The following is a 15,550-nucleotide window of genomic DNA, read 5'->3' as shown; positions in this document are numbered from 1 at the left end:
ATATATACTTTTTTTTTTTTACCCTATCCAACAAGTATTATTATTTATTTATTTATTTGTTTGTTTGTTACGTCTTATTAGGTTTATGCTTAAAATGCTAAAAAAAAAATTAAGAAACTTAATTGCAGTATTCTCTACAAACAAAGCAAACATGCAAACAGACAAATAAATAACATACATTTTCGTCTCAAGAACATTCATTTGCTGGATAGGAAGACAAAAATGCTGATTAAGAAACGGTTTTATTGTTTTGATGAATTATTTGTGCTGCTCCACAGTGCCAGAGTACATGCCCTCTCCTCATGTGTCCCCTGTGTCCTCGTCCTCACTCAGAGTGAGCTGGGAGACGCCAAAGGACAAAGACGTCAGGGGCGAAGTGACTGAGTACAGAGTCAACCTTCACCAAGAACAAATGTCCAACCCATATGCTCCACCTATAGTAACACAGGTATACGTTTCAGCACATTCAACTTTTTTTTTTGATAGAAAAGGGCCACTGCCAGAACATTCTGATGTGTTGGCACGCAGCTTTGAAGCTTCTGTGGCTATATTTTGTTGTACTTTGCTTCATCCATCACACAGAACACTTCCTATTGCTCCAGTTTTTCCATTTTTTTCTCCTTCTTTCATTGATATGTGTTGCTGTATTGATAAAGAAAGCTGCAAGTTTCTAACTTTTATAAAGAATATCTCTTTGGATTTGAGACTTTAGTCTTTGCCACTTTACAGATCTTTTTTATGCACCAAGAGCTTGTAACACTTCAAAGAGAAAGGAAAAATTGAAATCGCATCATATGACCCCTTTAAATTTTCGTGAAAAGGTTTAAACAATATATTCACCAATTCATGTACATCACCACTCAAAAATATGCCCAAAAGTCCTTTTATTTTTAATAGATGGCTAAACTGTAAAAAAATAAAATAATAATAATAATTTTTTTATGGAAAAATGCTATGAAAATGCTAAAGTCAGACTCTGTAAAAGTGTAAATGGATTTAACATCACATTATATGTAATTCTACTATAAAATATTGTCAAATGTATTGTTTTTTGGAAGTGAAACTATGAATTACAATGTAATTTATGGTGTAAAACGGTGTGAAAATGGTGTAAAAAAGGACATTACCTGAACTCTCTGCTTAATGCATCACATATGATTATATTTAGTATAAATAATTTTGTTATCAGTAATGTATGTTAAGGTGTTTGTTTCAAATTTGTAGTCCTTTAGTTCATGTTTATTGAATAAAATATCACAGTATCGCAGTCACAGTGATTTATGGTCAATTTCTGGCAAACAGCTGCCTGTTTTTGTGTGTGTGTGTGTGTGTGTGTGTGTGTGTGTGTGTGTGTGTGTTTTAACCTTAAATTTAATAGAAAATAGGGCTGCACGATTAATCGCATGCGATATTTAACGCGCATCTTGTCAGAAAGCCGGTTCTGTAATCAGCGGTAAATCTCCATCACCTGCGGGCTTTCACATTGAGCAGCATTAACTACACAGAGCCGTTGTTCACTGATGAGTTAAGCAAAAAATCGCGCGAATATGAACGTGGTTTAGCGCAGCTTGTCAGTGAACAACGGCTCTGTGTAGTTAATGCTGCTCAATGTGAAAGCCCGCAGGTGATGGAGATTTACCGCTGATTACAGAACCGGCTTTACTGATAAGATGCGCGTTAAATATCGCATGCGATTAATCGTGCAGCCCTAATAGAAAACTTTTTTACAGGGCAGGTTTTATTACTGTCTTCTAGTGTAACTGACTATATTTTCATAAAGGTTAGCTTAATTGTAGTTGACTTGTTATTATGAATAACAATTTGAGCTACTTCACTTTTGTTATATGTTCAGTTGAGAAAAGACCGAAAATGGGGAGAAGGAGACAAATGATGTGAACTTGATTCAAACTTGCACTGTCCATGTGAGCACCATGGTTTAAATGATAACAAATAGACCTTGGCTCTGACATTGTTGTCTTAGTTTAAGTGTCTGAAAACAGTTTCAGGTCATCTTTAAGTGTGAAATTGTGTGCTTGCGATTTATTAGTGCTGTGTTTATCTATATCTATTTCTATATATTTTAAACTGTACTCGTATGTTTTCATGTTTTAGGTGCTGTACAGTGGATCAGCACAGGAGCGGAGTTACACGGCAGGAGGACTGAAGGCCTATGAGGAGTACAGTTTTACAGTTACTGTGTGCCGGTCAGTACCATTCCTAGAATCTACATCAGTGTACCTTACTAGCAGCCTTTGATGTTATGTTTTTAATTTTCTGAATCTTTGCTGCAGATTCGCTTCATTCTCATTTATGTAGTTTGCCGACTGGTTTAAAATTCTCTTTCAGCAATGCTGTATCATCCCTGATATAAGAACCAATCCAAACTATAAGAACCAATCCCAACTGTTCTACTTTTAAAAATTCACGGTTTATAATGGAGTACACACACAGTATGTGTGTGTGGGCACTCAACATCCAATTACGTGTGAGCACTCTGATATATGTTGTCGTTGAAAGGAGAAAAACCTGAATAGGTGTTAATTCTTATGTTAATATTAATGAAGTGCCTTTAATGGAAAGTGTCTGTCATTGCTCATAGTCAGTTTGTTGAATAGGTCTCCCTCAGTGAAGGCCGGGCCAGACCACCTTTAATTGTGTACGTAAACCCATCGGTGAACTGGAGCACATATGGTCTGCCCTGCTCTCAATTGAGAGAGGAAGTCTTTTATCTCAAAGGAATACAAACTAAAGCTATTTTAGATTCACTCTCAGGTTATCTCTATTATTTTCATTCTTTAAAATTGATGAATTTTGAATAGTCAAGCAGTCAGAGAGAGGGAGGTTCGTTCCATGCGCAATTTCTGAAAGTGTATCATCAAGAACACCATTTTATTTTTTATCAGGCTTTTCTGTTCTCTCTCTCTGTCTGTCTCTTTCTTTTTTCCCCTCTCACTCTTGCTGCCACCTTTTATATAGTAACTATATACTAGGGGTTGAACAACTTCTGATATTTTAAAATCGACTTTTATGTGATGAAAGTCGACTAGTCGCTGATGACATCATTAAAACACACACACACACACAATCAATGAAAACAGAAGTACAAGTAGACTCAAAGATCAACAAGAATCAAAGCAAATACTAATTTATGTCCTTAAATATACCTACCGATACCCTATGCTGATGAAAAAACCTTCAGTAATAACCCTATAAACAGAAGCAAAGCGTTAAAAGTCTCCCGCCATATGGAAGAGCCGATGACATCGGCAGCTCCATCGGCTGCAGCATATTGAGCTGACCATATGTTACAGCAGTGCTGCGTAACTTTATAAGTACTAAATTTGCATCTGTGAATATGAAATATTTTAACTACAGTGTTTTTCTTTCATTTTCTGCCGACTGCAGCCATCAAATGTAACACATCGGCGAGGCAAAGCTGACGGCTATTTATGAAAATGCGTTTTGAAGCGTTTACTGGATAACTTGTGGTTAAAGCGCCACTCAGCGGTCAAAAGCTGCAAATGCATTTTGCAGACGCGGCGGCGGCGGTGCCCATGCCGGTAAAAAGCACACTCTGGTTGTCCACCTACTGTAGCACAGTTTTATCACCTGAAAGAGTCTGCTCCGCTGTCACTGTTATGCAAATTGATCATAAAAACAGCTCAAAGGCTTTTTCTATACCTGCCTCCTTCACAAAACCTAACATCCAGCACAGTTTTTTCATAGGTAGGATGCAAAATGTTTCAATGCAAGCATTTCAGTCAAATGTAATTTATGCAACATTTCAAACGGGGAAAATCAATTCAACCCATGGAACAGATTCCATCGAAAAAAAAATGAGTCAGATTTCACTGATCACGGGTTGAGAGGAGAGATGACTGACATATCATGCTGGAGGATTTGCTGCTCAACAGATCCTGAGCTCAATGACAAATATCTGATCTTCCTTTACACAGAACACACGTGGCTAATTCATCCTACTTACATATTCCTTATAAATCTCCGGGAGTGTGCGGTGATTCATGACAATCGGGGAGAGCGCTACGGCACATTTTTCTCCTTGTAATTAACAGTAAATTGTTTTTACTGCCGCACAATGAATTTCTCGGCTTGAGCCGCAAATGAAGTAGTAAGAAGCGGAGTGAAGAATCTTGACTGAGGGGTTGGTTTAACTCATTAAGCAGTCACGTGAGCCGATGTGTAAATGGCAAAATAAAGGCAAAGGGAAAAAACTGAAGGGGGAAATGAGGCTGGTTATTGTCAAGAAGTATATCGCCTTCCTGTACAATGAAGAAAAGGACAAACCTGGAAAGGCTAAGATGAAAATACATATATGGGGTAAGATGGGCCAGTTTCATGTGTTCTACAAATGCGTAGTGTAACAAAGGGGTTTTTAACTGCCTATTACAAGACTTTGCCTAATCTTTAATCCATGTATTATGCTGGAGGATCACACATCTACTATTTATGCATTTACAAAATTGTCAAATTTTAGTTTATACCACATTAATAATTGCTGAGCATACAGTATGCAGTTTATTGTAATACTGATAAGTGTTTGAGCTTAAGAACTGTTTTTAAACAATTTTGTACACTTTTGTTACTCTGCAAAATCTGGATCAACAAAACAAAAAAATAACAATACACACAAAAAATAAAAATAAAACAAAACATTAATTAAATAATGTCAAAAACAAAAAAATTAACGTGCCTAATAATTATCCACGCGGTGTAAGATGTGCTCCCTTTACACAGAGTGTGTGTGATCGCAAAATCAAAAGTGAAAGTGAACAGCGAGTGCTCATTCAAAGCCGCATATTGACGGCGGCTCCTTGATGTTCAAAAATTCTATGCAATATTAGAATGTTTGCGGGAGCGGGCGGAACTGGACACAAAAATCACGGGAGCGGGCAGTAATGGTCAGAAATTCGGTGGGAGTGGGATTAATAAAACAGTCCCTCGCAGGGCTCTTAAACAAAAACGCACACAATGAATGGCGACTGTAGAAAGCAAAAGCTGAATCCCAGACATTTTGGGCGATTTAGAAATCCCGGCCAGATGCAATTTTTTAGGTCCGAAAACAGGACATGTCCGGGAAAAAGAGGACATATGGTCACCCTATATCAGGGGTCACCAAACTCGGTCCTGGAGGGCCAGTGTCCTCATAAAGCAATTGCCTCAAAGCACCGGCAAAGTGATTATGAATGTGTCTGAAGAAAAGATGACATTTTAATTATTTATTAATAAACTAGTGCTCTCGGAGTCAAAGTTGTCGAATGCCGACGCTGACTTGTCTTCTCCACATGGACGTGCCTTTAATAGAAATACACCTTTTCATACGGACTATATAATTAGAGAATATTACAAAATCGAGTGGGCGAGATTTCCTTAGATTTTCTTTATTATTCATATAAAAAAATAATAATAACCTGTTTTGGTTATATTTACTATTAATTGCCCAGCTCCCCCTGTCAATGATCTAGCACCCCTTCAGCACCTGCGTTCAACATTTTCTGGCGCCACCCCTGCTAAAGGACATCATTATCAATTGGAAAGTTACATTAATAAATTTAGCAGACAGATATTCAAATGGATGTATTGTATAGGAAGGGATGGAGCTTGAGCATACAGCAACGCAAAAATATCACAGCCTAATAATGCAATAGTGTGTTCAGCATTAGGATTTTTCAAAAAATATATTGTATTGATTTTGACATTTAGGCACTTTAGAAAATGTGTTTTGATATATTTGTATGAAATAAAGGTTTGTTAAATCTCTGGTATTTAAGTCATTTTAAGATAAATAACATTCTGTGATAACAAATTTCAGTGAGGTGGTCGTTTTGCAACAAGGTGGACACAGTTCTAATCCTAACAGTAGACCTGCTGGTGAAGAAGTGACAGGTACAAGAAAAAAAGGGAGAGACAGAGATATTGGGGAAAATTAAGAAAAGGAAAAGGGAAGCAAAGGTGCAGTTCAAGAGACAACCTTTCATTATTTTCCAGGGCCCCAGACCAAGGATTTAGACCTTTTTATGTGATGACCATTTAAATAATAGGGTTATCTGTGGTTTCAGAATTTGTAGGGGGTGTATAGGCTATATACAGAAAAAGGGGCCAAAATTGTACCTTTTGGGGTACAACAGCTTGTCACTGGAGCAGTACCCTTAAAAAGGATGTATTTTTTGCCTTTTTTACCCCTAATAGCCTAAATATTAGTACCTTATGTGTAAGAATTACTGTAAGGTACTAATATGTACCTATTAGGGTAAAACAGGTACAAAGATGTTCTTTTAAGGCTACTGCTCCAGTGACAAGCTGTTGTACCCCAAAAGGTACCATTTTGCCCTCTTTTTTTCTGTGTGGCCTGGATGAGTAAGATTTCCCGGCCTGAAATTGCGTCCCAGTCCGGCCCTGATAGGTGGAGCCTGAATTGCTCATTTTTGTTTTTATGTTTTACATCATAATGGAGGAGACGGTGATGTACCTCAGGCTTAGCCAAGACCGAGGCCAGGTAAGTTACACTGGTTTGCTGTGTCCTTAATTGTCGGATTACAACTTTAATACCATTGTGTTGCTTTTTTCTTTATTTTTCATATGAAAGCTCATTTTACGACCACTTAAACTGAGTTTGCCATGTCTCTAATTCATTAATATTCTGCTCCCACACAAGCTGCTCTTAACGTCCTTACACACCTCCCGTATGTCTGAACAAACAGCACGCTGACTAACCCAACACAACCTGTTGTCTGGACCACTCAAGACTATGTCTCCCTCAAGCCTTGTTTTCACCCATTTCTCTGCCAGGATTTAATGTTGATGATTGCAATTTATTTGAGCCTTACTTCCGTTTTATGACTGTCTGTATACACAATGCACATCACTATTACATCAATGCACTATTAGACAGAATTACCATCTGTTCAAACCGAGAAGTCAGCATCTGCTTTCTCAGAGTGGAATGACATCAAATTGCTTTAAATAGCACACCACTGAAATGAGCGGAGAGCGGAGTTATTCATATCTTCATAGCAGAATGATTAAACTGTAGATTAATGGTTCTCATAGCTATAGAACACAGTAGTGGAGATAAACAGTTTGTTTCCAATAATTTGAACTTTGAGTCAGATTTGCCTTTTAATTCACATTCTTTAAGGCAATGTATAATTGTTTTTGATTTATCTTTACTAATATGCACTGCAATGTCAGGTTTCATTGAACAGACCGGAAAGATCTCAGCAAACACAATATTTGATATTTTGTTCCTGGTTGAGGTCAAGGTTTTGGTTCCATATAAATCAATGAAAATTACATTAATCAACAAGGCAGAATGTGACACAGATCAAAGAAATTTCTGCATGCATAGCAAGAGAGTAACTATTCAAAATCATTGTGCACAATCCATTTAATTGTTGGTTGGCAAGCTGCCGTGATTTGTTCAAATGCATAAAACCCACAATTTATAGCCCTGTCAGATGCAAGATTCATTTTAAGACAATTTTCTTATGCACACTACCATTCAAAAGAGTGGAAACTGTAAGGTGTTTTTTTGTTTGTTTGTTTGTTTTTAAAAACCTCTTATTCTTCCAAAGTCTGCATTTATTTGATCAGTAATACAGTAAAAACATTAATATTGTGAAATATTATTACAATTTAAAATACATTTTCTTTTTGAATATACTGTGTGTGTGTGTGTGTGTGTGTGTGTGTGTGTGTGTGTGTGTGTTTATTATTTTACATTATACTGCTCAAAAATGTTCAACAAATATCCATAATCCCTCCAAAAAGCTTCTCCTTTTTTCTATGTAAAAGGTACCATAATTCTCTTTTGAGCGCACATGCCCTCTCTGATGAGGACATAAGCCTGTAGCATTTTAAAAAGGAAGCACACTGCCGTTATTGATCTTGTTGAAATGTGAACAGCTAATCAAGAGTTGATGGTAATGTTTTATGTATATTACATCCATAAAGACAAGCAGAACAAGTGTACCCCGCCTGTACACATCGCATTGACTCGAAATACGGCGTGCATATATTCCCCCCCACCCGAGAGGGTTAGACAATTATGCATAAATCAATACTTTTCCTGTTACAGAAATAAGTATTATAGTTCCACGGAAAATGTCAAGCTGTATAAATACAGCAAACACTCAGGCCAGGCTGTAATTGGTTCTAGACATGTCAGTCTTTGACTTGGTCATTAATATGATGAAGACAATATTAACCTTTTTGCTGAGCCTGTGAGCCATGTCAAAACATGAAATGTGCTGGTTTGAAAAAGAAAAGATGAATTGCTTAAACAAGCTGCACTACTGTGTTGTTTTCATTTTGCTGATAATACATTAAGAAAAAAATGTTTTTATCAAGAGTTTTACTGGAAAAAAAATATGAAAATTATGTTATCATTTACTCACCCTCATGTCATTCCAAACATTTATGATTATTTTTTATATAAATATTTTGAAGAATATCCTGGGATTTTTTTAAATATTATGATCAATTTTCTGAACTGGATCAATTCATTAAAAAGATGCTACTAAAAAGAACAATTCATTCACAAATTGCTGCTTCTGTAAATTATGACAGAATTATAATTTTTGGGTGAACTGTCCCTTTAATGAGTTTCCACCACCTGCAGACTCTTCATGAATAATCACTTACTTTGTAGTACTTAAGGGCACGTGAAGCCACGTCAGTCACACTTCATTTTTACCGCCTTATGTTTTAAGGCAAAAACGATAAATGTCCAGCGAGACTTCACACAAATCCTATTAAATCAGCGGGAGGGATTTGAAATGATATCAGAGTTTCAATTATATAGACTCAAGTGCTATTGATTGAGTGTAATTTATGACTTGTGTGCCGTGATGGGCTTTGGAAGACAACACGTCCATTCCCTATGGAGGGTTTTTATTAGCGCTGCTGGTGTGGACGGCCTGACAGGCAGAGTGGGCTAAATGCACAGAGGATGTGTCAGGCCGAGGTAATTTACCTCCTCTCAGCCTGCATGAGAGCCCCATTAGATCATTACAGCAGCATGCATGAAACTGAGCGATGACTATAAATGCACATCTCTTTTTTTCATTCTCATATCTCTCCATTCCTTTCCTCTTTTCTGTTATGATAGCTCCAGCAGGTCTGAGGGCCCCTGCATTAAGACCGCTGAATATGACTACGATGAAGGTTTCCTGGGATGCCTCGGCCGAGCTCAACGGGCCTCCACCTCTGTAGCATGTCGAACGGACAGATGTGTCTTTGTCTGATGCTCAGGGTCAGGTTATAAGGGGGAGACGCTTCACAGGGAGTGGCTACTTCAGATTTCCCAGCTCTACTTTGACTGTCAACACTGACTTCACAGGTATGGGGTCTCATCGATGCTCTGTGTGCCTCGAAATGCACAATTGATTATGAAATGCAGATCAGTACCCATTTTATTTACATAAAAGGAGAGTTGTTTCAGAGATCGATCAAAGATTACACGAAAACTTATTATTATTATTTAATGAATTAATTATTATTATTTAATTTATTTATTAATGTATTTATTCATTATTATTTTATTTATTTATTTATTCAAAAAAACATGCACTGATTCAATATAAAACCAGTAACGTATATTCATGTAAATAGGAAAAATTCTGATTTCATACTGATTGTAGAGAGCAAATATTGATGCTGTGTAGACAACCAACAAACATGTATTCTGGTTGGTACGAAACTAAACACAGAATAAAAGCAATCTTCTTAAGGTTGCATTAGCAAATTTTCTACAAAATTTAGAAAGCAAAAAATGTTGGTTGTCAATAGAGTAGCAATGCAAAGCTCACACAGCTGAATCACAACACTGCAAATTTGCATTAACTAACTTGAACATGATGCGAAATCTACGTGGGAACATTTTTGCCCACATCGATTCTTGTTGAAATGACTGTGTTTCGAAGTCGAAATTTCACCAAATAAAGGTAAATGTGACCAAAATTTTAGTTGATGTGATTTGGAAATTATGAAAATTGTCAAATAATATATACATTCTTGTTGAACTTAAAAATTATTATTGAATATGATCAGCTGACAGAAAAACATTAAATGAATATTGATTGCTATACTGAGTATGTTTACATGGACAACAATATTCCGATTTTAACATGATTAAGACTACTCTGATTAAGAATGTACCATGTAAACAGAGATTTTTGATGACCTTAATCCGGCTAAAATCATACTCGAAGTAAACATAAATCGAATTAAGACATGTGGTGTATTCCTATTTTAGTCGCGTTATCGAAGTGCAGTATAGACATTTATATACCTTAATCACACTATTACCGCCGTGTAGGACTTTTCAGCGCATTTTGCGACAGGATACAAACATGGCAGTGGTCAACCATTTGACGGCAAACAAAAGAGCATGGCTTCAACAATGCCATCATCTTTGCACATATAGCATGACAAATAATTAACTGCACTTGAAGCTTTCGTAAAATTAAAAATGAAACACCTCGTGGGCAACGCGTCGACATGTAGCACTGGTGTGCTTCGGGCTTCCCATGTTCAAGTCCCGTCTCTCTCTCACACTTCACTTCCTGTCTAACTACTGTCCTATCAAATAAAAAGCAAAACCGCCAAAAATAAATCTTTAAAAAAAAAAATGAAACAGCCAAAACTGTATATGGCACCATAACGAAGACGAACTGTAAGGAACTGTATATTGATATGTGAAATTCTGGAGGGGACGTCGGATGGCGTTGCGTGGGGATGTAAAGATGTGCCAATAATCGATCTATGTACTATAACATGTAAAACAGGAACATAAAAGGAATATTCTAAAAGCAACTCATGTAAGCACCTAAATAATTAGATTACTGATGTCCATGTAAACGTAGTCACTGTTAATGCAATATAAGGCTTCCAGGGACAAACAGAGTACATACACATGTATGTGTGTCCATTGTAATGTGGAAATGTACAAGTGCCTTAATTTGCATACCGACAATTGTGTTTCAGGCTGGTGCTAATGAGCAGTTAAGTAGTTTAAAACTTCACGAACAATTATTACCATCAAGACTAAATGTAAACTCTCTTGACATTTCTATTGATTTGTGTTGGTTCCAAACTAACTTTTCTTTCCACTCCTAAAGCATTTTCAAATGTTCATGTGGGCTGCTCCAACCCCATCGCTCTGCCCTAATCACTCTTTATTCATCTCTCACTCCATTCCTCACTCTTCTCCATACTGATGTATTAATGACTTCCATGATTAGACAAAGGGCAATTATACTTTTGTTTACAAACATAATTGGGCAATTGAGTTCCACATGTTCCGTTTCATCTACTAATGCAAAAATCCTTCAGCTTGCCATTTGTTTAGATTACTTGCGCTTTAATTGCGTTAAAAGCTCGCAAGGCATTGCTTTAAGTTATCAGATTGGTCAGTGTGATGTGACAGAGAAGGCAAACATCAGATGACCTCCTCTGAGTGACGTGAGGATAAGGTTTAGGGGTCTTTTTGTGTGTGATGTGATACATTTTTAAGTGATTCACAGGTGAGAATGTGTGGTGGAGATGTGCTTTACAGCACATTGAGGCCCTCTTGCCTTCAGAGAGGTTTATGCCATTTTCTCTTCTCCATTCCCCAGCCTCTCTGTGCTGCATAATCCACAAACGAACATGAAACCATGTCATGTCGCGAGCCCTTTTTTGTTGGACACATGCTCTAAGATATCTGAGAAATCTGACTTTATTTATATTAAAACGAGGCAATTAGTAGATCCTCCCTAAGAAGTCAGGGACATTAAATTGCCTCCTTAAGGAGCATGCATATAAATGGGTGACCCTTTGTGATCTTGCAATTTCAGGAAATGAATGGCCATTTCCCCCTCTAACTCTATTAACATTTAGCACTGCAATTTCCAGTTTTTTTCCTTAAATAATGACAAACGGATAAATCTTTATAAATCAAGCCCTGAGTTGAGTTCAGCTCACTCCCTAATTGATCAATGGCTGCAGTCAAAGTGGTGAGCTCGTCCTTGGGCCTGCTGGGATTATAAATGGCCACCAACTAATGAGGGAACCCAAAGAACAAACCAGAACGACAACACCCCTTTTAACCGCCTTTTCTTTTTACTCTTTTCACACCTTTAGTTCATTTGATTTTATTTCTAATGTTATTTCAAATGCAGGTACTAAACAGCTTAAATGTTTGTGTTGTTGATTTGTGTGATGCACACAAAGATTTCCCTGCTGAAAACAAGCTGCATGTTTTATTGAACTTCGAGAGCTGGATAAATCGGACTGAAAAGCTCAATGGCTGAAATCAGGCATAATGACAACAGCAAAAAGCGATGAACAAACAGCATGCTCAGGGGCAAATACTTTGTATATTATTGAAATGTAGCCAAAGCAAAAATATCTTTAAAGCACAGAGAATGACAATGCAGTGAAGGGTTTTTGACAGGCTAATTTTATGTGTATGCATCAGGCATGTATACGCTGTCTGAAACACGTCTCTTGTGCGCGCTTTGATTGTGTGCGAGAACAGCGCGTGAGTAACAAATTGAGCTCTCTTTCGTTTCTTCTTCTTGTTGTTTAAAATTGCTTGTACGTGTAAATTGGCAAATTAATCTGCGAATCACGTGCGTGCCGAACGGTAGGGTCTCATCCGTGGGTATTACGGATCAACTGCGATCCGTTTAACTCCTAATATGTGACAGATCAGAGCAATTCTTCCACGGCCCGGTAGTGGGACCCGACCCGGTGGTTGGGGACCTCTGTTTTAAAGTAACAGTGAAAAACCTTTTTATTATTTGTAATATATTGTATTTCAGGCTTGTCTCAATTGCTCATTGTAGTGTTCATCTATTTCATTTTTATTTCTTTCCTTTCAAGTCAGTCTATTTTCGTATCAGCATTGAGTGCCATGCGATGAACAAATAGCATGCTCAGGGACAAATACTTTGTATATTATTGAAATGTAGCCAAAGCAATAAATTAAGCAAAATCAATGGTCATCTAATCTTGTGCTTGAAATTACTTTGTTAAAGGATGCAAGTCCCAACAAATCAACGTAAAAATTAGATTAATAATGCAATATAGTTGAGGTGAATTGACTTGAGTTTTGATCGTCATTGAAATAACAGTAGTCGTGTTCTTTTTTCTGTTTATGTAAAATGTGTCTTTTTTACACCACGGACCGGAAAATATTCTCGCGGGGGGGGAGAGTATATATATATATATGACAGATCAGAGCAATTCTTCCACGGCCCGGTAGTGGGACCCGACCCGGTGGTTGGGGACCTCTGTTTTAAAGTAACAGTGAAAAACCTTTTTATTATTTGTAATATATTGTATTTCAGGCTTGTCTCGTTTGCCCATTGTCTGTAGTATTCATATATTTCACTTTTATTTATTTCTTTTCAAGTCAGTCTATTTTCATATCTCGAGTGCCATTGAATAAATGTACAGTTTCCCAAAATGGGAGGCAGTAATACATGAGAATGAAGCAATTTTCAAAAACTACATGCTATTGTAGCACAAAATGTTAAATGATACAAATTATTTTCCTTAATTAATTTGATTGATTGTCAAACGGCCTCAGTCAGTGGAAAGTAGAGGGAAACTTTGTACAGACATCATTAGTTTTTCCCCATTTAAAGATTAATCATGAAAAGCGCTGGCTCTTTAATTCTGTAATTTGTATATTTAATGAGGTGCTGCAGAATCTATGACAGTAATTAGCATTTCCTGAAAACTCATTAATACGCAACAGCTTGATTAATGCCTCAATAATACTAACATGACTGAAGTTATTCAGGTTATGTACTAAGCAGATTAAATCCAAATAGCCCTGTTTGTTTTACTTATAGCTGATATGATGTTTTTGGCAGAGAAAAATATTCTGGGATGAACATGTTTGCCATCAATTCCCATTATCCAACAACTGGCAGAAATATCACTGCTTCATATTTTTTTTAAATTGTTCAAACAAAATAATTCATTAAACATGTAGAATTTGGGAAAATTTTGGAATAATGTGACTGTATATGTATGTATACATACATATAAAAGAAATATGTGTGTATATATATATATATATATATATATAAACATATCCATTCTGGGACCGTTTTTTCTTTCTATCCTAGAAGTAAGAAGGCCTGTGATCTATCCTCCCCAGCGAGGATGGGTAGAGATTACCTTGCCTGCCACTGGGCCTGTTTAATTAGACAAGACCTATCCCAGAGCATACAGCCATTTGCAGGTTTTACTAATGAAGGGAAAAAATCAGACTGAGGAAAGTCGATGAGAAACACTTTTGACTTGTTACGTTTAACACCCATACCAACGTGTTTGAGATTGGAACAGTCTCATCTTTATACTGTTGAAAACTGCGCCTGTAAGACATGAGGAAACCTCTGAGGTTGACTTATTTTTATTCATAATTCTTGCAATAATTTTATGCAATTCTTGCATAAAAGAACTCGGTGAAAACAGGCTACATGTAGTGTTATAAAAATACTAGTGCTATCACGATTAATCACGATTAATCGCATTCAAAATAAAAGTTTTTGTTTACATAATATGTGTGTGTACTGTGAATATTTATTATGTATATATATATATATATGTACACACACATGTATATACATATTTATTTTAGTCTCTCTCCATATTTGGTGGGTGCATTACCCTGAGCACTGTGTCCTAAAGTGCTGATGCAGACCCCATGTAAAAGTGCTTCACATCTTTCCCATGTCTTAGCGCTAGTCTTGAGACCCACAGAGGTGAATCTCATTCCTCATCAGCCTGCTCAGACTGGACCTGCGCCTGAGAGACCTCTGACCACAGCTTTTCTGGACACTCCTGTCAGTGTGAACAGCGCCACGCTGCTCCACTGGGATCTCAAATCCCACAGATGTCCCTTTAGCCTCCACGTTCCCTCTCCTGTAATGGACCAGACGTTCTGATGGATGTGAAGCACTTGTCAAAAAATAGCTGATCACCCCAGAGAGATCTGCTCTGCTGAACCTACAACTTCTGATCCAGGTTCTCCTCCACCACCTTCCACAGGACTGAGACTGTCTGGTCAACATGAGACAAGATCTCTCTGTGTTCTATACGAAACACCTTCTTAAGGGCTGGATTAATGTGCTCTATCCTCACAATAAAGTCAAACATATATTTGTCATGTTAAATATAATTCACACATTCACATTTCAGATACGTTTTTAATGAGGGTTTTTAAATATATTTATTTTTTTATTTTATGTAATGTATTTTATGTATATGTATCCACCCATCACACATATGCCACTATATATATTCACATTTTATGTGACTTTTTGTGACTTGTGTGAATATTATTATAAATGTAAAAAAAACAGTCAAAATTACAAAAACAGCTCTGCTACCTAATATTTTTGTGGAAACTCTTATACTTTTTTCAGGATTCCTTGGTGAATAGAACATACAAAGAACAGCATTTATTTGAAGTAGAAATATTTTGCAACATTATGTCTTTATTGTCACTTTAATCATTTCATATGTCCTATAG

The 15,550-nt window shown here is 36.9% G+C and overlaps 1 pseudogene; it reads left to right on the top strand.

Moving 5' to 3' along the window:
• LOC107697660 (usherin-like) overlaps positions 1 to 15,550 on the top strand; it is a 241,341-nt pseudogene that overhangs the window by 64,983 nt on the left and 160,808 nt on the right.

This window comes from Sinocyclocheilus anshuiensis, unplaced genomic scaffold (genome assembly GCF_001515605.1).
Source record: "Sinocyclocheilus anshuiensis isolate Anshui unplaced genomic scaffold, SAMN03320099.WGS_v1.1 scaffold446, whole genome shotgun sequence".
Taxonomy (NCBI): domain Eukaryota; kingdom Metazoa; phylum Chordata; class Actinopteri; order Cypriniformes; family Cyprinidae; genus Sinocyclocheilus; species Sinocyclocheilus anshuiensis.
Note: the sequence above shows the minus strand (reverse complement) of the source record. Positions and strands in the feature narration are given on the sequence as shown.